This window comes from Festucalex cinctus, chromosome 14 (assembly GCF_051991245.1).
Source record: "Festucalex cinctus isolate MCC-2025b chromosome 14, RoL_Fcin_1.0, whole genome shotgun sequence".
Lineage (NCBI taxonomy): Eukaryota > Metazoa > Chordata > Actinopteri > Syngnathiformes > Syngnathidae > Festucalex > Festucalex cinctus.
The window spans coordinates 10697971-10720003 of NC_135424.1; the positions used below are offsets into that span (position 1 = coordinate 10697971).

At 39.2% G+C, this 22033-nt stretch overlaps 2 long non-coding RNA genes across 2 annotated transcripts in view; both read right to left on the reverse strand.

The window, feature by feature from the left end:
- LOC144001276 (uncharacterized) overlaps positions 1-22033 on the reverse strand; it is a 150832-nt gene that overhangs the window by 104810 nt on the left and 23989 nt on the right. The gene's annotated exons all lie outside the window — the stretch shown is intronic.
- On the reverse strand, positions 7310-20676 carry LOC144001277 (uncharacterized). Its single transcript, XR_013278426.1, has 3 exons — positions 20373-20676; positions 9459-9553; positions 7310-8275 (listed from the first exon to the last, which is right to left on the reverse strand). It is a non-coding gene; the product is annotated as an uncharacterized LOC144001277 (long non-coding RNA).

The window sequence follows — 22033 nt, forward strand, 5'->3', positions numbered from 1 at the left end:
TGTTTGTTTGGCACAGTTTACACCTGATGATGTTCCAGCACGCAACCAGGGTTTATGATAGTTTTGGATTAAAGTTTTTATTTCGTTGTTTTTTTTTTTGTTTTTTGTTTTTATTTAGTTAGTTTTAATTAGTAACCAGGGTGGCTCTGTTAGTTTTTTTTTTTTTTTATTATTATTATTGGTTTTAGTTATTTCAATAAGGCTTAGTTTTAGTTTTTTTTTCATTTTTTTTTTATTTGTTCATTTAGTTCAGGCAATAATCAACAATTAACAATTAACAATATATGAACTTTTCTAAACACATTTTCTAAACCTAGCCTGAAAAAGAGTGGGTGGAAGAACAACTTATTAAGTCCCACCCCCAATGTCATTAATATCAAAAACAAATTTAGCCAGCCAATTAATACCAGCAATGGTAATAAAAAAATAACAATACCAGCAGAAACAAAACACGTCCACAAATGGCACATATTAAAAATTCTAAGACACAAGTATACCAGCAGTGGCAATAGACAGTATGTAAAATAAAAAGGCAGCAAGTATACATATCACAATAAGTTGAAAGATTGATGCTGGTTTAAGATGTACTCTCCAAATACTGAGACCAAACCATATGTTTGTAAGACAGTTTGAATCTGTGGCAGTTTAGTTTTAGTATTAGATTTATTATTGGTTTTTTTTGTTTTGTTTTTTTAAGTGTATTACTTGTGTGCAAGATTTAATAAATATCATGGTCTTACCTAGCGTTGCTTTTAGGCTGAATTAAATGAAAAAGCAAGCCGTTGGAGCCAAATTCAAACACGCAAAACTGTCACCTTCGTGCAACGTCATCTGAAGATGCTTTTCTATTGGCTGCTGTTAACTGACATCACTTCAGTGGCAACACACTTTCGAATGTCTTTGGTCCAGTTAATATCAAAATAAATACACATACATCACATTTAAAATCAACCCCAAAGGATTAGGTATCACATTCTCATTTTCATCAGCATCCAATCGCTAGCAGGGATATCTGTTTTCGTCATACCCGAGCTAGAGTTTCTCATGTATGTTACAATGTGTGACCGGCGCAAGTTAAACGGCACAGCCATCTTCCAATAGCTGATGTGAGTGTGCAAAAATGGTTGGCTAATGGTGAGTGTGTTGACCTCTTTACAGCTGTTGAACAATCAACCAGGGTAGCATTTAGCATTAGCCAAAGTGATAACACAACCACCGGTCACTAGGTTGGCTAACCATGTTCAACCCCCCGCCCCATCTGGATCTCCTTTTCCGCTCATGTAGTTGCATTTTTCTCTCCTGTTTGAACGTAACAAAACAGTGCAAAATCTAACAATAAACGTATGGTACAGTTATACACTATTTCACTTACAACGCTTCACAAAGACTTACAACCTTATGCATACAAATTGTTTTAAAATAGATCTGTTAATTGGTATTGTACCAAATATAATGCGCCGTATGGTCTGTAAAATGTGATATTTGGGTTTGGGATCAGCAGTAGTGTAATTTACGCTCAAAAGTCTATCGAGGAAACGCACGTGGAAAGACACTTGAAAGAAAGCAAAAATGCTTCTGATCAGGTCTACAAGATTAAAAATGAGTGAGATTTTAGGTAACAATATCTTACTTCAAATTAAAAGCATATTTACACACTAGTACTCACATGAAACGATAAACTGTGTTGTGGATAATGAGTGGCTCATGTCAGTTGGTGGTGGAGCCAGGTTGGTCCCTGGTCAAATAAACGTTGGCTTTCCACAGGATCTTCACTTCTGGATTTGCATTTGAATCCATTTGTGAATAGCTGGAATTATGCCTCCGTGAGTGGTGTCCAGCAGAGCTTTTTTCCAGACTGTCTCTTTGACCATTCTTTTTCACATTATACTCAACTCCCCCCTCTTCAGCTCTTGTTTTCCAAGGCAAGGCCCACATTAGATAAAGATCACGCTCACCATGAAGGTCTTTTGCAGTCATCATTCAAGTCATATATTATGCATGTAATTGAAGAACATTTGAGGATGAATGGCTACAACTGCAAAGAGTGTGGTTGTTCTAGTTTGCTTGCAAATTATTTGATTCTTAGGTTTTAAGATACTTTGATGAATAAGAACACATTTGGGATCTGAATTAATGAAGATCCTGTCTCTTAGATGAAGGGAAATTCCCCCCTCAGCTCTATTTGACTGACTGACAAGGAACTCAGAGGCATGAATATTCATAACCAAAGCCCCACCAAGCTTTCTCACAGCCAGAAGTAAACTTTGCCAGGGGAGAGAGTAGCGTTGTTAGCTGCTTTCTTCATGTGGAAATTTGGGGCTTCTATTCAACTCCCAGCAGGGATTTTAATAAATGACTGAGGATGGAAGAGCAACGGGTCAATGGGTGGTGTTAGGTGAATGGGTGGGCTTGAGGGGGTCTTGACTGAAAGGGAACAAGATTTGAGGATTTTGCCTGGCTCAATCTTTTGTCTCACAAGCCTTTGCTAGTGAACACGAATTAAATATCCTAAATTTGGTCGTGATAGTAAAAATGGGGAGTATATTTAGGAGAATCTTATTTTACACAGCACACATACACAGATGCAAAAACATGATTGCCGTCGTTTCTCATTGTAAAAATGCTGAAAAACGGCAGATTTGTTTTCAGGCTAAATGATTGGAAATGCTGAGAATGAAGAACAATTGTGTTCACTGGATGAAGGCTGGGGTAGGTGATGAATTCTGACTATTATAGCCCTGAGTGCCTTTTTTTTTTTTTTTTTTTTTATAAACATTTAATGCTTAGATGGCGTTTTCCAGACACGGGTCCTTAAAAAATGGAACAGAGCAAAAATTACAGAGGTGGACTAATGCACTTCTGTATTGTTTATGTTGAGTTCTTCACCAATGTATAATTTATAGCACCTAGCAGTTTCCTAACAAAACAACAACCATTGTCTTTTATAGGATCCATTTGAACGGGCTTGTTTCCAAGTAAACAATCCATTTTCTTTCGACATTGGTGACCTCTTTTCTCCCCAACGTTTTCCTGGTCTACCCAAAAAAACAACGGGGAGTCTTTTTCCATAGACCAAACAAGGAAGGGAAACTTTGGTTTTGGAAGAAGATGATGGGGTAGGTGGTTGAGAGGGGGTCTGGCATCCTAATCGTCCCCCAAACTCTATCCATAACCACCTCACCCAACTCAATAATCATCCTTTGTGGCAGGGTGACCTGATTTTGGCTCCCAAAGTCCCAAGACCGTCGGGCCGCAGCAAGACACTTTTCCCATGGACGGCAGTGCTCTAGGGCTTCCATTACCATTTAATATCCTATGATACCTCCTGTCCCGTCCCCAACACACACACTGAGGGGATGGAAATGGGGGCTACCTGCACCACAAATAACTTATGATACCGAATATCCCTCCTCTTTTATTTGTTCCTAACCAGTGCATTGCTGCAGAAGGGCCCAGTCATTATAGACAGGCCACTAAGTATGGGTTACTGTGATTTGGATAAATAAGCATAAAAAAAAAACTTTGCAAGAGCATCAGGAAATTCGAAACCATATTGGCTTCATTTACATTTGGGAATTTCTCATTCTATGGCATTGTGTTTGGGAGAATACTGGAGTGGCTCAATTATGTATGACTGATTATATGATTAGATATCCACGTGCGCTAACATTTTTCAGAATGGCCGTATGTTCATACTGAAACTTACATTAGTATCGAAGTTGAAACTATAGTATTGTTAAGCCTCAATCAAAGGCTATGGCAGGCTAACGTGAAACATTTTTGAAATTGAAGACTATTTATTCTAATAGCGCCCTAACCCTTGTATGGAGGGGAAAAAAACAAACAAACAAAAAACTCTCGCTGATTTGGAGCCAAGTGTTGGCTCCTCTCTTCAAAGTGTGATAACCATCCATCCATGCATCCATTTTCTTGACCGCTTATTTCTCACAAGGGTCGCAGGTTGTGGGGGGTGCTGGAGCCTATCCCAGCTGGCTTTGGGCAGTAGGACACCCTGGACTGGTTGCGTGTGATAACCAAGTCATTTGGAAAATGTTCAGTGGCTTCACCCTAGCCATACACATATAGCTTATATATTTATTCATTTATGATAGATAGATAGATAGATAGATAGATAGATAGATAGATAGATAGATAGATAGATAGATAGAATTAGATTCTTTAATCTGTTTGCTTATGTCCAGTACACATTTTGTCATTCTGTGCAAGTGGAAAAATGGAATCTGTGATTGACATGTGAATTTTAATCTGGTTTTCAGCGGCATTGGAGCTCTTGTGAAGAGCTGCATATACTGACCCCGGAATCTGATAAGAAGCAGAGCAAAGCCACCATGAATTCAACCTCTGTTCAGTCACACTCTCTCCATGGCCTTTATGGTTCATGTGAGAAAGTTGCCAAGATGGGGGTAGGCGGAGGTGGTTGATGTTTAATTAAACTGCATTAGAATAAAGCAGGAAGCAGGCAAAAGGAAAGGGAGAATAAATAGAGGAGCACATCCAACTACAGCTATCTCCACCTGTCTTTCTTCTTCTTTTTTTATTATTACTATTTTTTAAATAGAACCAAAAATAATGTTTTCCATTGCAACATAAAAAAAAAAGGCAACCTAGAATGAAGAAGACGGGATTTAAGTTTTATGAAATGATGAGACAAAAGTGAAGTCCTTTTAGGACACTAGATACAGGCCTAAAGCACCTATATATGAGTAATCACATTTGACTGCTGTTGATAGGAAGACTGTAAACTGAATTGTGCAATGAGGCATAACCAATCAGTGATCAAAAAAACATTATCATAATTTACTGTAATGTTTATTACATTGTCTATCATTGTCAAATGTCAAAACATTTTGTTCAGTTTGCGGTCATTAAACATCTGTTGCAAAACTTTGTCATGAATTTCATGCACAATATTTGGTGAAATTAATCTCTATGGTAACATTGCAATCATCATCGCAGCCCCTGAGTCATGGAAATAGTTGACCCAAGTGCTGGTTTAGCCTTTCAAAAGAGATGTCGAGTGCTTGTTGATTTTTGAGTGTGGGAATTTCTTTGTATAATGGAACCACCTTTCAACAATGCATCCCCAAATTTCACCACCCATAAGAGCAAATGCCTCAATCAGTCTCAGTAGTTGCTTAACAAACTGAGGTTTTGTTTTTCACTCATGTGTGACCTGCATGTGCAGGTCATGTTCCAGAGGGTTGATGGGCTAGTGAGCACACTGCTGGCATTTCAATCTCGCCACTACCACCTGAAAGATCTAATACACAGGTACTAGTTGTTTGGACCAAAACAACAACAACTTGCTATATGACCACAACATTACCTTTGTAGATCATGAACTGCCTTCTACACACTTGGCTCGAACAGTGTTTGCAGTATTTGTTCATACACCAAAATTGAACCTGTAGAAAAAAATGGGATCCATTCATTGCTGGACATTTAAGGAGCTGAAACCCCCAAGGCTGCGAGGATGGGGTCAAGCTTTAGACATATAGGAGGTCACAGCTGCTAAAACATGCGGCAAACAAAATTACTTGTGTTTGTTTTTCAAGGAAGCCTATATAACCCACAGGCAAATAAACTCCTTTCAATCTGCTCGGCCCTCTTCCCCCCGGACTCCCAATCACCCCGTGAGACATGGTCAGCACATTTCTGCCCCATGCTGAGGAAAACTAAGGCCTGGCCTGTGTCAGTTCTGCTTTAGCTCCCTCCTGCCTTACATAAGCCCAGTGGCCCACTCTCCTATTGCTTTAATCAGCACAACCAACTCAGAACTTAGGTTGGCTGATTGCTTCTTTGCTTGTCTATCCACCAAATGTTTGACTGTGAAGACACTAGTTGTGTACTGGCGGGTCAAAGTTACCTGACTAATATGCCAGTTTTTCTGAGTTTCCACTGATCCTCCAAAGATAGTTTGTGCAACTGGATTGCATGTGCTCCGAAGCAGTATTGTTACCAGCTGCATGGCTGACTGTTGACATGCTCTGACCTCTTTTCAAAGCGGCTCCATCTTCATTTAGTCTCATTAGTTCCAAGTCTCTGGCTTCCAGACAGGGACAGCACCAAGTCCTTTGGCGAAGGAGGTCTACTGTAGCTGCACTAAGGCAGTCGTTTCAAGCCTGTAATGTGTTGTCTATTTTAAATGCATGAATAAACTGCACGGAGATCGAAGGGCTGTGCAGACATTCTGCTCTTAGCTAGCTAATATCTATGGTCTCTGCGGCTAGATACTGTACCAAGTAGCATGCAGGCTAACACATCCAGCATTCAGGATGTTTGCAAAAGTGCAAAATTCTATTTCAGGTAAACTCTTTAGGACAACTCATTAAAAAAAAAAAAAAAAGGCAGAAAAGAAAACATTTAAAAACATTCAAAAAGTAACCAAATTTCCAAAGCAAAAAATGTCTTTGGAATTGCAAAAAAAAAAAAAGTCAGAACATTTATTTAAAAAAAAAAAAAGCCAAAAAAGAAACCAATCAAAAAAAGTAATGTCTAAAAATGAAACAAAAAATCATGAAAACTGCCATAAAATGTCAACAAAATTGCCAAAACTGTCGGAAAATTGATAGCAAAAAATGTCAAAACATAGCCAAAATATGTCCAAAAAAAGGAAGAAAGAGGCAGAAAATTACCATTTGTCCAAAAAATTGCCAAAAAGTACATTAGACTAACACAACCACGGTTTTGTTCATCACAATGCTAATTTTTTTGCGGCTCCAGGCAGATATTTTGTTATTTATTTAGCCTAAAAATGGCTGTTTTGACAGCAAAGGTTGCTTACCCCTGTTGTAGATAAAGTGCTATAAGTCTAACCCATTCACTATCCATCCATCCATCCAACCATTTTCTCGACCTCCTATTCCTCACAAGGGTCGCGGGGGTGCTGGAGCCTATCTCAGCTGGCTCTGGGCAGTAGGCGCGGGACACCCTGGACTGGTTGCCAGCCAATCGCAGACCCATTCACTATTTAGGCCAAATTTGTTTTATTATCCTGGAGAAAGGTCAGCATACTATGTTACAAATTCAACTAGCATTCATTTGCTGACATCGGCAAAATGATCAAATGTGGATTTTCAGAACGAGTCCTGTCTCTAGTTGAGGTGTAAGTGGCACTATGATCCCTTTAAGGCTCTTGGTACTGGTACCTTTGGCCAGTACCAAGTAAATGTGCAACTAAGTCAGTAAAGTTTTAATCATGCAGTGTCATATCATGTCCAAGCATGGTACAATATAATTAACTGATTGTTCATGTTGATTGAATTCCACGTAGTTCTGTGTTGTACAACTAAGTCCTATCTCAGTCACACAATACGGCAATTTAATTTTTCCTAACGTCATGTAAACACTTGACTGTTGAGACACCTCTCTATTCATATCCATCCATGTCTGCGTCTGTAGGGACATTTGGAGCTTGAACACGTTGTGTCTTGTCTGTCATCGCAGCGCAGATGTCCAGTAGATTACATCACACTGACCGCACCCACAACATTTCTGATCCCTTAAAATTGACCCACCAGAACAACACCATTCGGATCCCTCACAAAACATGCACATGTTCCGACAGCGCAGGCAGTGGGTTTCTTAAGGGCGTTTCCATTGCTTTCCCATTGTCAAGTATCTCCTCATGATTCATCTCCCATCACACTTCACATCATCTTCCTTTGGCTATGACACCATTTGGTCCATTATATAATTGGAATGTGATCGAGTGTTGGCTGGGGGAAAGTTTGGGAAGTCTTCAATCCTCATTAAAGCAGGCAGAATTCTGGATCGACTTTTTTCCTGGGATAGTTTGCACATATGCGCAATAGAGTCAAATGGTTTTTCCCTTAGCTCAAGTATGACTAGTTTCTTGCGTGACAATATACTGTATATTTTAATCTTTGGCAAAGATTAGTTGAGACCGTTTACTAGTGAAGAGCAGGAAATACATGATCCCTTGGACTATCAGTCAAATGCTCTCTATTGCTAGTCCTACTCTTTCCTTTCTCTTTCTTCATGAATTTATTAATTTAAAACGTTAATGAATGGGAAATGATTCTAGACCAGCCTGGACAGAACAAAAAACCTTAGACGTAGTATGAGTGAGGACAAGTACTGGTGTGTGCGTGCGGGATTGACAGAAGAGACATTTTGACATTCATCTACATGAATGTCAAAATGTCTTCCGGTATACAGTGAATGATTGATGGCGGTTAATTTAGCATGCAGTCCCTTCAGCAGCTTCCATGTCCTGGAGGGTCCGAATGTCCTGCAACACACAGAGCAGCTAGTTGATCCCACATTCCCCATCCTCTCTTGTTCACAGTGACCTCGGAGATGCTCTCCATTTCTTGACACCACCCAAAAAGCACAAGCAGTCTGTCTCTTTTTCTCATCCTCGCATTCTAACACAATACGGTCATGTCCGGCAAATGAATTGACGGCTCTGTTCGTCGCCATGAATGGGTGGGAACAACAGAGTGTGAATAGATATGAGGAGAAAAAGGAGTTTATGTTCAGACATTTTGCAATGAAATAAATGGATGTATTGGGCTACTTCAGATTGAAGACGGAGCAGGTCAAGAGGAGTTTGGGAAAAAGATGAAGACAATAACTGTTCTGCACCCCCCAGGGCTTCTGGGAGAAAGTCATAGGTCACCATGCTTGGATAAGATTCATATCCATTCATATCCGATCCTCTGTTGGCCCTTAAACTCTCAACGCTGTTAGCATCTTTTAATGCTCCAGACATTCTCTCTTACAACCCCTTGCACTCTCACTCTTAAATTTTGTCTTCATCTGTGAACACGAGTATCTATTGGTGGCACATCCAGTAAGCCTCGACTGCACATGCACAAATGCACCTCTAAGAAAGATTTAGCTGATGAAATTCCATTTCCATCAAGTTAGAAGGGATAATAGCCTACAAATGTTGTGTACTTGAGTTTAAATGCAATTTTGTTCTGACCCTCCAGGAGGTTTGTGTTACTCGTCAGAGAGAGAGAGAGAGAGAGAGAGAGAGAGAGAGAGAGAGAGAGAGAGAGAGAGAGAGAGAGAGAGAGAGAGAGAGAGAGAGAGAGAGAGAGAGAAGTATATTTCTATCAGTTTCCGTTCTGCAGCAATTATCATTAGAATATAGCTAAGTTTCAAAGTTGTTCATATTCCTGTTGAAAGCTGGCAAAAAAAAAAAGTGATTGTTGCAACATGGCCCTGGCTGATCTTTTATACTCTGCTGCCACCTGCTGGCCGTTTTTTTGTAATAACTACCATTGCTTTAAGGACCTCTTCAGGTCAGAAGAAACCTTCCTTATGCTCTAGCATTAAAATACAAAAAAACAAAAAAAACAAAAAAAAACGTATGAATATGTTTTTGGGAGTGATGGACAAATATTAAAAAAAAAATATTTACATGTTTTTTGGTTTGAATGAGTTAACAGGGCAGGGGCTCTTACCCGAAATCTGACTTGAGTTGAAGATGATGAAACACTGAACCAGGATTGGACCGTCAGTAAATACAGTCAGATGGAGGTCAGGTGAAGGCGTAGGCCTGAAAAGATGTTTTAGGGGACTGTTCAGAGGCGGTGGTGCCATTTTGGTAATTACAGTTAAATTGTTTTATCAGTATTAAAACATCTTTTTTTGAATTTAGCTTATACAACTTTAGCTTAAAAGTCAATTTAAGCTCAACTGTGACGCTCCCTGACCTAGACATGGACCTCCGCGCATTAGCGAGCTGTATCAGTGGACGTGATGTTTAGCTGTAACCGAACCAGACTGACAGCTGCTGTCTGTCTGCTCACCCTCCGTCATCAGCTCCGGTCATGTACCAACATGGCCCTTGCACCAAGCGCCAACCACCTGGCTCTTGACGGGGCACACAGGGAGTATATATAAATAGCTGGAATCACAGGAGGCTATGCCATTTGGCTGCGCACGTGAATGGAAAGTGGGTAAAAATATCCTGCTTGAGTCCAATAGTGAAATGCTGTGAATGTTTAAAGCAATGAGTTGCACACTTGACCTCAATGTTTTTCCGACATAACTTTTTAATGACTTCTAGTATGTATGACTAAATTATTCATTAACCCAGACAGACAGCTGTCATAACCAAAAAAACATTCTTTGTCATCAGGTTGTTCAAACGTAATCTTAGATGTACTGTTTTTGTGCTCGTTTATGGACTCAAGGTATACTAGAAGCTGCTGGTTGATTTTGGTAAAAAGGTGCACATGCACTCTGCATTTTTTGTGGCGGGGCGTATTTGTAAATTTGATAGGCCGTGCTAGGCGTTCTGGCGGACGGAAGAGCCTATACCCTATATACCTATACCTTCCCCCCCAAAAAAAAAGAAAAAATAAATAAATAAAAGCAGACCAGCTAAGAAATGGTCTAAGTTGTGGCGAAGTTAGTGTAATGTGAATTTGATCAAGGTGAGTCAGAGCTAATTCATCAAATAACAACAGCGTGACAAGATTTTTATTTTTACGAGTTTTCTATTCTTAAGAAACATTGCTTGATGTGAACTATGCCTCACACAATAGGGCCCACGGAATACCAACAACTAAAAAAAAAAAAAAACTTTCATAAATCAAAAAGAACTGCAAATCTATCTCTAAAAACCTTCACATTCAGTCATCCATGGAAAGACGGATTGTTGATGAATGAAGGACGTTTGGAGAATTTGGACACGTTCTCTTAAATGAAGAGCTTTATGAATGACATTTAATTTGCTAATATCAATTTTAACACTCCCTGGGAGTGGCTGTCTTGTAAACTTGACTACAAAAGCACAACACAGAATGCTTAATGCAGTTAAGAAAAGTTCTTCTGTGTTGGCTAAAGACTTAGAGAAATTCCTGAAATTCAAATTCTCTCGAGTAACTTTGTTTACTTTGCTAAATCAGGGCTTAGATGTTTAGTTAATTAAAGCGTAACAGAAGATAGAATATACAACAACCTAAATGGCAGAAATAAATCATCAACTGAATGTTTTCACCAGAGAAAAAAATGGGCCTTATAAAGTGGCTCTAGGCAGTGTCCTGACCTCAATCTAACTGAGATGATGTTGACCTCAAAAGAGTGATTCACGCCAGACACCCCAAGAATATTACTAAATTGAAACAATTTTGTCAAGAGAAATGGTCCAAAACTCTCCCTGACCGCTGTGTGGGTCTACTCTAAGTCCAGGAAACATTTGGTTGAAGTTACAGCTGCCAAAGAAGCCTCAACCAGTTATTAAATCCAAAACGTTCACACTTTTTCCACAGTGATTTATGTCATTTACATGTTGTGTTCTCTAAAAACAGGGTTATTACTCAACACAAAGGATTGTGTGCAATTCATTTTATGGACACCGTTTGTCTATTGTTGGGACTTAGATGAAGTTCATATCACATTTCAGTACCAAATTCTCAAGAGTACCCTGATGATGTTCATTATTTTTAAAGCTACAGTAAAATTTGAACCCTTATGTTGTTACTGACGGAGCCACTATCAAACAAAAAGATCTGGTCAGAAATACAAACTTGAAAAACCAACTAATGTTGGCTCACCATATGCAAATGGAGGCAGATAGAGTCATAGCCTCCTGTGTTTAATTTATCAGCAAATTTCTATCACAGATGACGACTATATCTTCCAGTGAAATAAAACATTAGCGGTATGGAGAACCCTGGGAACCCCAATGAGTTTGGATGTCAAATGACATTGTGTGCAAAATGGGCCAAAAGGCAAACGGCAAGGGAGTCAAATGTGATCAATTGACTGGGCGCCATTTGCTCTTGCTTGCCTCCCAATTCGCCAGACAGTATTCGCCACCAACCCGCCATTTTCTCTGGTATAACATTCCTTTAAGCAAAAACAATAATCAAAATTATTACCTCTAAATATTTAAACTTTGGAAAATTGTTAACTAATAATAACAATGAGTTACTATTACCTAATTTATGTAACTATTGTAGAGGAAATGTATTTGAAATCCAACAAATCAAAGGTCAACACTTTTAGTCCTTCGGAATGCTTTGATTGCATTTTTAAAATATATTTGGTTAACGATCAGATTTCTTTGTACTGAAACTATTATTGGCTTTCATATTTCATACCACAAAAATATTTTTTATCATCTTTGAAGGTTGAGAAGAAACATTTTCATGTTGCTTTTTGCATCATTTTATCCACTCCAGAGGAATTATTCAAATCCAAAATAAACTATATGTGGATCATATCAGACAGTGTCAGCAGTGGCTGCTGCACAACTTCAGTGTTAAGCGCTGTTGGGATGCATGAATATCACCACGAGAGTTTTGAGGTTAGGAACTCGGTCGGCAGTTGTGGGAGTATCCATTTCCCAGCACAAACCACTCAACCTAGTTTAATCCCCATGGTCACTCTGCTCTCTGCAACTCCAACCCTGTCCTCTAGGTAGGGCACAGGGCAACCCTTGGGGGGGGGGGGGGGGGGGGGTCACAGGTCATGGGTCAGGGCAGTTCTTTCAGCTGGACAATAGCCAAAGCGCCACCTGGAGTAAATCAGTGACTGTCTCTGGCGATTGGCCGTGACAGCCACCATTACCAGGGCCAAATAAATGTAGCGGAGGAAGGGGATTGTGGGTAAAAGCTACTAGACAATCATGCAGATGTGCACGCACACATTCATCAAGACCGCCATTGCTGATGGTCCAAAGTCACCTCCCTCTTGGGTGTCCGTGATTATCTGTTGGAGTGCACAAGGTGAAAGGTGTTCCGAGAAAGAGCGCACCTCATGTTTTAATGTGTATGCGTGTGCACGTGTGTATAGAGACAGAGAGAGAGAGAGATTCATATTTCAGAGAATTAGTTTAATGCTCAATCTGTGGGATGTCATGTCCATGTTTTGTTAATCTTAATTCGAATGAGAAATGATAAACAGCTAAACATGCAACCTGTCTGGAGAAAGTGAATCACAAGCTGTACATAATAATGGCCTTTTTGTTGGCCATTATTTGAAATGAGAATTGAGAAAGCCTTAACATGCTAACTGTGTTCATATGCTAACATAGAAAGACAGTAAAGGGGGTGGGGGGGAGACTTCACAAAGTGGGACCAATAAAGATTTTTATATTAATAATATATTATTATATTTATATTAGTTTATAATGATAATCTTAAAATCTCATGTAAAATTTCCCTTGCCGTCTTGACTTCAGAAGCAAAACATAACAACAAACTTTTAATCGCAACTGAACTAAACTGTACTTAAACAAACACTGCCAATCAACATGTCATAGTTTCTGCTGGCGACTCAATTATTTGTTCTCATCAGTAGCAAAGCAACACTTTGTGAAATCAATCATTTCTGCCACATATTAAATTAAAAAGAACAACCGAAACATTTAAGGTTTCAATCAAATGAAATGAAAATGAAAGTTAGTACGCTTTTGGTCTCGTTATGTTTCGATATTTGAAGTGATCTGCCGTGGTCATTGGGGTGTTGTTGTTGATGGATTGAATAGTTGGCGTAATTTCCCACAGTGGTCTGTCTGGCTCCAGCTGAAATTCATTGTTTTGGGTTGACACTGACCTCTGCAATGTGTGGTTGGGGCTCCGTGTGGTTCTCCTGTACGAGACTACACAGTGTTCATTGGATGCAGGCCTGAAAGGCCAAGGGCAATGTGGATAGAGGGGGGAAAAAGATGGTTAAGACAGAAATGATAGAATTTAGAGGAAAGGGTAATTTAATATGAACTTTTTATTTTGTACTATTATTTCAAAGCAAAGGGTGGTGGGGAAATCTTAGGGTGGTATAGTTGGGTTTATGCTCTTCGACTTTAATAGGAGACCTGAAAATAAAGGAAAACATTCCTGAGGCACTTCTGAAATGTTTTCATACAAGATCAAATTCTGAAATTATAATTTATCATTCGGGCTTTACGTAATCGTCATTGTGTTGATAAGACCGACAGCATGAAACAAGAGCGCACAGATATTGTCAGTGGCGTGAAGTCAGGGCTTCTCTGATGATCAAAAGCACTGACCAACATTTACAACTTACACACAATTATAATAATTTATTTTCAACAGTCTATAGTCTTCATTTCATGGTGTGTGTCTTGGCTGCTCATCTTCCACTTATTCCCCCATCCCTCCAATCAGATTTCAGCTTGTACTGTATGTGTTGCCATACCAATTTAATCTGACTAGGGCAGGGGTGTTCCAACTTTTTCCTCTGAGGGCCATATACAAAAAAAAAAAATACAAAACTGCAAGGGCCACTTTGATTATTTTTTTTTTTAGTTATTTATTGACACATTCATTGCCAGACCAGCAAAAAATTCATCATTTGACGCCTTTTTACGTCCATGGCAGTGAATGAGTTAAACATGGTAAAAATCAATGAAGCAATTATAAATTGTTGATATAATGTACAGTTACTTATTGAAAACTGCTAACAGTCACAAGGCAAATAGTGACCCGTGTGCCACTATAATAGATATGCCTCTCCACTGAGCAGCAGCTGATCCCAACTTGACATTCTGAACCACAAGAACAATCGATCGTCAACTGACCACACTTAACAACCATTAATGTGATGTTTTCACATTTTCTTTCATTAATGATTAACCATTAATTAATGTGATGTTTTCACAAATTGGACGTTGACACTAAGAAACAAGTGGATGAAACTATTTTTATTTCTGGAACTGAATTATTAGCTGCAAATGTGTGTCTTTACGTAGCTAGAAATGTTTAATCCACCCTTTTCTTTTTTTTTTCATAAACAGCATTGAAAAATTATTTTTAGTATTTGCTGCGGGCCGCCAAAAAATGTATGGCGGTCCGCAAATGGCCCCCGGGCCGTAGTTTGGACACCACTGGACTAGGGCCTTCAATGTCCGATCCTTGCCACGCACACACACCCAATAAAGAAATACATGGTTTTTTGTACTCTATGTGAACCAGTGAAATTTTAGATTCTCCACTCTCGCAAAAGCTCTGAGTGACGTCGGTGTTTTCCCGCAATTGCGCAACAATACTATGAAACAGGCATGAATGTTTTTTGTCATTGTTTTGATTTGTGCATGCCAGTCCGCACATGTGGTTGAAAATGTCAGTACCGCAGTCTTGGTTTGTCTGATTGGGTCGAGGTTCCAAAGTTTAGACAACATGAAAGCAAAAGAGCTTGGTGATGGATAGATGTTAGCGGTCAGATGTTGGGCTGTTTGGTGGATGCTGGTCAGGGGTTTCTCTCCCCTTCATTCCCAACCCTGAGCTGCTCTGTTATTAGGGTGACAGACATGTCCTTTTGAGCCCAAGTGGATGTGTTGCTAACAGTTTTAATAACCCAGGCGCATGTAATATTTCAATGCTGTTTGGACCACCGTGTCACACTGTGGAAAAACAGCTTCACGCGAGGAGGGAATTACTGGATGAACTCTGGGAGTGTTTGTGTGCGTGTGTTTTGACAGGATGACCTTTGCATGCATTTTAACATTTGTCTCAAGTTGTGGGTCATGTCATTTGAGTATATCTCTATATAAACATCTACAGTACTGTACACCGGCCTATATCTTCTATAAAATAACTCTGAAAAGAGAAAATGTATTACTGTAACAGAGAAAATTTATTACTGTGATTTCAAAATAAAATACAGTGATACTTTGACTTTGAATTGAATTGGTGGTTGTATTTCCAAAACCTGTACTGTGGCACTCAAATGTGCTCAAGCAGCCATTGCATTTTCACATTCATAAGAACAGAACTCCACCACATCTGCAAAGTCTGTGGCGGCACGAGCTCAGCGGGTAGCAACACTTTTTATTTATTTATTTTTTTAATTGCAGAATTGTTTGCAGATTTAAATTTCTCGAGCGCCATTTTTTTTTTTTTTAATGTACAAGTTTTTTTTTTTTTTTTAGTACACATTTTCTTTTTTACAGGTAAATTTTTTTTATAGGTACAAATTTTATTTACAGGTACAAATCACAACTTTTACAGATACAAATTTATACAAGTACATTTTTTTTTTACGAGTTAGTTTTGCACCATATTTACCTCCATAGATTTGTTTGTAAAGCGATTTGTTCGTGAACGCAACTGCTCAGATGTTTCATCTAAATTGTTCCATCTTTTTCCAATTCACTGCAATGGTTTGGATCGTAATTCCCACAATTGTAAACACAGGTAGCACATGGGTGTGTCGTACATTTGAGCAGATTCGAACCCAGATCTCTTGATTGTGATGCAGCTGTGTTAACCAGCCATCGACTGAACTCTAATAAGAGAATTGTTGACCAACTTCATTGTATTGCTTCACTTAGTAACACACAATTGAATTTAGTTAATCCAAAATTAAAATATTAAGTTTAATGAACTCAATGAATTAAATTTAATGACCTCATAATTAATTAGACCTAATATATGGTCAGCAATACTCATTTTGCAAGTAGTATATGCTGTACATAAAATTCTCTTCTTTTGTGAATGAAGATTTATAATTAAAACAAATATTCACAAGTACTAGGATATGATGCTTTTAAAAGTGCAAGCCCACAAAAAAAAACAAAAAAAAAAACACATTCTTCAGGATGCAAGCATGCAAGTTCTTTTTGTGTGTGTGCAAAGTAACACATTCACATACACCACAGACAGCTGGCAGTCCTCAGCCTGTCGAGACAAAGACAAAGAGTAATACTGGAGCATGGAATCCGGCTAGCTTAGGCCCTCCCAAAGCAGCCCGCATAACAAGGGGACCATGAGCAGGTCGTAGCCCGCCAGGGAGGACTGGAGACGATTGCCCACAGGATAAGCGGCAGGACATGGCTGGGGAACATCAGGGATGATCCACAGAATGCTTTCATTCTCTGCCAGTGAGCACGGAGCTTCCAAATGGGTATGAAAATGAGAATACATGCTCAAGAAGAAAGCCAGACAAACAGTTTTTCTTCCTCATTGTCTAGCTCAGGGACGGGCAACTTAAATGTTGGATGGGGCCACACGTTTTCATCAGTGTTACTGAGTGGCCACATATGGACATCCTGTTTGAATAAATGTGATTTTAAATATGGACAAAATCTGTGCATATGTGCTCTATTTTTCACAATTTTTCTCAATGGACATTTAAAAGACTCACTATCCTAAACCAGCAACAAAGGTTTTGAAGCAAACAACAAAATAACCAAATTACTATGCAAGAATTCATATTGTGCATTAAGAAAATAAAAAATAACGCTCTCAAAATGTAAATAATAATGAGGTCCTGCATTTGTCCTACTTATTATTCCAAATTTGTAAAGGAATATTAGGGCTACTGATATTGCAATATAGGGCAGCCATCTAGTGGTAAATGGTGATATTTCAACTTAAAACTACATTTGATGCGTATTCACAGTTCGGCACCCGCAAATTTGCATATGTGGATTTTTTATTTTTTTTATATGTATCAATATATCAATATTAATGTCCAATTCTAAATTTCAGGCATATGTGCACATAGATCTAAGTGGTGCCGAAGCACCAGCCACTTATCCCTGCATGAAAAATAACAGTCGTTAACTTCAGGAACAGAGAGATGACAACCATCCTTTGCCATGCAGAATATTTGGGAATGGTGCCAAAAATGAGAAGACTTTAAACAGCATTAGTAAGAATGAGGTCATCAGAGCCACTTTATTGGAACTTTTTTCATTTTAGGAGAGAAAACAGAGAGGACTTCTCGTGTAAGATTTTATTTAACAATTTAATGAGATTCAATTAAGATGAAGTTGAATTTGTTTACACTTTTTAAAGGGCTTTAACTATTTCCACAAATAGCTTTTATTGGCCATTTTCCAGATGAAACAAGCCATCTGGCATGTTGATATTTACTGGATCAACCAAGCAACTTCAGTAAATTAAGTTTTATAGAGGGTTGAAGAACAAATTAGCAGCGTAGCGTATGGTTATAAAAGAGAATTTTACCCTGTTCAATAATGTAGCTTGTTGAATACTGTGTTGTTATTAACACCACCTCCGCTATTAGTTTAGCTCTGCGGCAAGTGAAAGGTTTTCTGAGATGGCCTTACCATCGTGGCAATTGCAGTAATATATTTTATTATCACCATCTGGAAATCATAGCTCATTTATCACTGTGTAAATGTCAGCCGTGTGCCACCGTATATTCAATAAACAGAGCCTAACACTGACTCTGAAAGCTTGGTGGGCTGCAAGAGGTATCGGAGTGGGGGTGGTCATGAATTTTGAGCCACTGAGTCTTTGAACGGGAACATGAGCCATTTATAGAGGTTTGCATAACAGCCCAAAACGCTGTTAAGGCAGATGTAAGAGGTGACGCGGAGGCAATTAACACTGCGGTGTGATGTATGGGTGAGTTGAATGAATGGTTCTCGCTTGTCCCGTACACGCATGTACACGCACACAAAAACACACACACACACACTTTCCACCTGTTCCAGGCTGCACTGAAGAGAGTGCCTGTATCCCGAGTGCAGCAAATTTAGCACGACGTTAATCAATGCTCGACACATCCACCTGTAGGCCCCCATACAAACACATATTTGCATGCCTGTAAACACTCACAACATGAATCATTTTAATGACCTTGGATTGGAAAACAAAATAAATATTTTTGGTACTTTTTCCAAGCTTACTTGGTGCATTATTACTTCAGTGTGAGCAGATAAGCCGAGGCTGTTTTGTGCTCTATTACTAGCTAGTGGTTACGAGTGAGTTTATAGATCCATGGTCTGGTATGCGCACTCTTCGCCGCTCTCCATGTGCTGTAGATTAGTTCTTTGTTCTCTGCAGTGATGCCAAAACACTCGCTCATTAATCACACTTTTTTTTTTTTTTTTTTTTTTTTCTAAACGACTCCCCTCCTCCTCCACCAACCCCGCTCTTCTCGACTACCAGGGTTTGAACTCCCGGCCCTGCTAAACCACACTTTGCTGTCCAGCCAGCAGTTAGGAGGGAATGTGGGTCAAAGGAAAACCACACTGCAAGCTCCTGAAATCAACAGGAATGCAAGACCACCTTGCACTTTTGTGGTTATGGTGCTTGCTGGATGGTATAATCATATATCGGTCATAAATTTTAATGGCATAATGAGGGGAACACAGCAATTTGTAGTTGCTTTACAGCAAATATTTCTTTGGATGTGTTCTTCATAGTACAAGCAGAATCGTCTACCGACTTGTTTTTTTTGCAAATATTTTTCAAAGTGTGAATTTGTATTGATAATTTCATAATTGCACAAAAGCCAAAGACACATCATCTCATTGATTCTAATGTCCTGAATAGATTCGATTGCGATTCACAAGAGTTCAGTTGGATTCGATTTTTTCTGATTAAATTCGATTCACTTCAGTCCAATATTGATTAATTATGGATCATCAATTCTTCTTAAATATCAAAGACATGATAAAAACTCCACAAACAATTCAAAATTTAATTTTGCAGAGCTGCAGTAACTGGTTAAATGATTTAGTTTATTAATGAAAGTAACACAAACATTGACACCAGAAAGGTTGAGATGAAAATATCTGCAGAATTCTAATTCAATAATTGTAAATATAAATGAAAAAGATTCTGAACTGTGCAATAAGTCAGGTCTTTCATAAATGTCAGAAAATACTTTTAAATTCACGTGAGCAATAAATTTCAAGAAAACGGTAAGATAAAAAAAAAAAGGCCTTTAAAATTCGATTTTCTTAGGAATTTATGGGGAAAAGTGATAATAATAATAATCGATATCAGGCTGGAAAAGCAAAATTGATTCTATATTGATTATTCGATTTTTTTAAACCCAGCCCTAGTTTACAATCCTGTATTTGTGATTGTGAAACAACTTATGTCAGTCCATCTACAACAAGTTGTCCAAACTATGGCCCCGGGGCCAATATGTGGACCGCTGTCTATTTCTAAGCAGCCCGCAGCATATGCTAAAAATGACATTTGGTACCAATGAATTTGATTTATATACTGTAGAGCTTTTCTAAATATGGAAATTAGCTATGTACAATTAAACAAGTACAACAATTCTCTTCATAAAACTGTGGTAAATAAAGATAATTAATTTGTACAAGCAAAAATGTTTGCCTCCGCTTTCTGCTCTGTTTCAAGGTCCAAATTGCCAAAATACCACATAAATGATTCCCAATTAAAGCAAAATTGTGAACTTTCAGTTTTTGTTGATTATGGCGATGCCGTATTGACAAAAGCGGTAGTGCGTTACCTGAAAGAAGACCACATTTCCCCATGAGGACCAACACATAGCGTCGTGAAATCCTGCAGTTGGACTGACTTACACCTGATGGCTATTTATTGCTACCACGCAAATGTCCGATAGCTAACATTAGCATTGTCATTTGGATTTGAGCATCAAAATCTACTCACTAGTCCAGCAGGAACAGAGCCAAGGCAGCGTCGGTTGGAAATTCCTCCTCGTCTTTGTGCTCATGCCAGCGAGTGAAAGCCGAGCCAATGTTGATCCTTGAATGTCCTTTTATCAGTGTGGTCTCCCTTTTTCTTTTTTTTTTGTCTCCTCAGATAAAACTTTTCATTTCTTCGGTTGTTTTGCAGCTTCTGCCATCACAGTAATCGCACGTAGACTTCCGTCTTTGTAACGAATGGGGGAAGTGATGTGTGCCGTAAAGCAGGGGTGGCCAAATTCCGTTCTCGAGATCCACTATGCAGCCTGTTTTCCATGTTTCTCTCCACTAACACACCTGATTCATGATTAGGATCGTTATCAGGCTTCTGCAAAGCTTGCTAATTAGCTGAGCATTAGATTCAGCTGTGCTGAAGGACGGAGACATGGAAAACAGGCTGGATAGGGCCTCCCGAGGACGGAATTTGGCCACTTCTGCCGTAAAGCAATCTGCATGTTTGTAGGTTGTTTTGTTTTTGTTTTGTTTTTTAATTTGTGTGGCAGGATTCCTGCAACCCTTGTTGCTTCGTGCCAGTAAAAGTGATACAGACCGCTGAAGCCATGACAAAATCTAGTTTTATTTTCTGGTGGGATAATGGGTCTCGACCCCCGCAAAATCTTGCAAAATCCTAAACTATTTACCTTAATGAAAGCAGCTTTCCAAAACACTCTGCATTGATTTACTTGATAAAGTAAGAACAAATTTAAAGTGGCCATTGCGTTCTTCATTTTTTTTTTCTGTATGTTGCCCCAAAAGTAAAAAGTTTGGACACAACCCTGCTCTAAAATCATAGGAACTTTTTAGAAAAAGCTGCCGCAAATGTAATTTTTTTTGACCAACAATCCAAAAATAGCCCGCAAAATGTTGGAAGGACTGACTGTTTAGGGCATGGTACTGAAAGTGAACATGAAAAATGCATGTGTTTATTGGTTTATGTCACAATCCAACAACCTCAGCTCTGAGATTTAAAACTACAGCAACATGCAACAGGAGCTTGAGTTACACCGTGTTGGAGGCCTCTGGGCCAGCTGCTTTTGTTTCCAACTTTCAGCTGTGCCCACACACACACACCCCCTCTCCACACAAACATGCACCCGAAGCCCATTTCCCAAAATATCTCTTAGGCACCAGACGCTTGCCTTTCGTTTCACTTCTACTCTGACAATCCCCCTGCCTCTTTGTCGTGGCTTCATCCCCTGCCCCCACTCTGATACAGCCAATCATGAATTAGCATTTTCCTTAGATTTACCTTTGTCTTTGTTAGCACTACCCACTGTCACCCCCGCCATCTCTAAGCATTGGTATGTGGCCCTTCATTAATCGGCAGCGCCCCCTGAAATGACTACCCCCCCCCCCCCCCAAAAAAAAAAAAAACAAAAAAAAAAACACACGGGCCAGTGGGGCTTTTGCTGGGAAATGGGGATCTTCAGTTCTCATTAACACACACACATGCAAACAATCCCACTGGATGCTTATGCTGTCCTGTGGCCTCATTAGCATGGTACCCTCACTTGGTTTCAGTGGTGCATTATCAAGCCAGGCAGGGGAGCCGGCGCCTCTCTTTTTGTCAGAGCTGGCTTTTAGAGATGCAAAATATGATACCCATTCATTTACACTCACTTCAAT